This window comes from Mesitornis unicolor, unplaced genomic scaffold, assembly GCF_000695765.1.
Source record: "Mesitornis unicolor isolate BGI_N332 unplaced genomic scaffold, ASM69576v1 scaffold29818, whole genome shotgun sequence".
Taxonomy (NCBI): domain Eukaryota; kingdom Metazoa; phylum Chordata; class Aves; order Mesitornithiformes; family Mesitornithidae; genus Mesitornis; species Mesitornis unicolor.
Genome location: NW_010204364.1, coordinates 1 through 233, shown reverse-complemented (window position 1 = coordinate 233; position 233 = coordinate 1).

The window sequence follows — 233 nt, the reverse complement described above, 5'->3', positions numbered from 1 at the left end:
TTCGCCCGCGTCGTACATGAGGGCGGGAGGAAGGGCCGCGGGCGGCGGCCGAGAGAGGAGCGAGGAAAACGACGAAGCTCAGCACCGAGCTCCCGAACAAGCTCCAGCGACGGCAGAACTACCTGGGCACCCTGCGCGCCGTCTTCCCAGGTGGCACTGCGAGTGGGGCAGTGCGCATGAGCAGAAGGGCCATGCGCATGCGCACTTGCTAAGTGTCGGCTGCCTACTGTAGG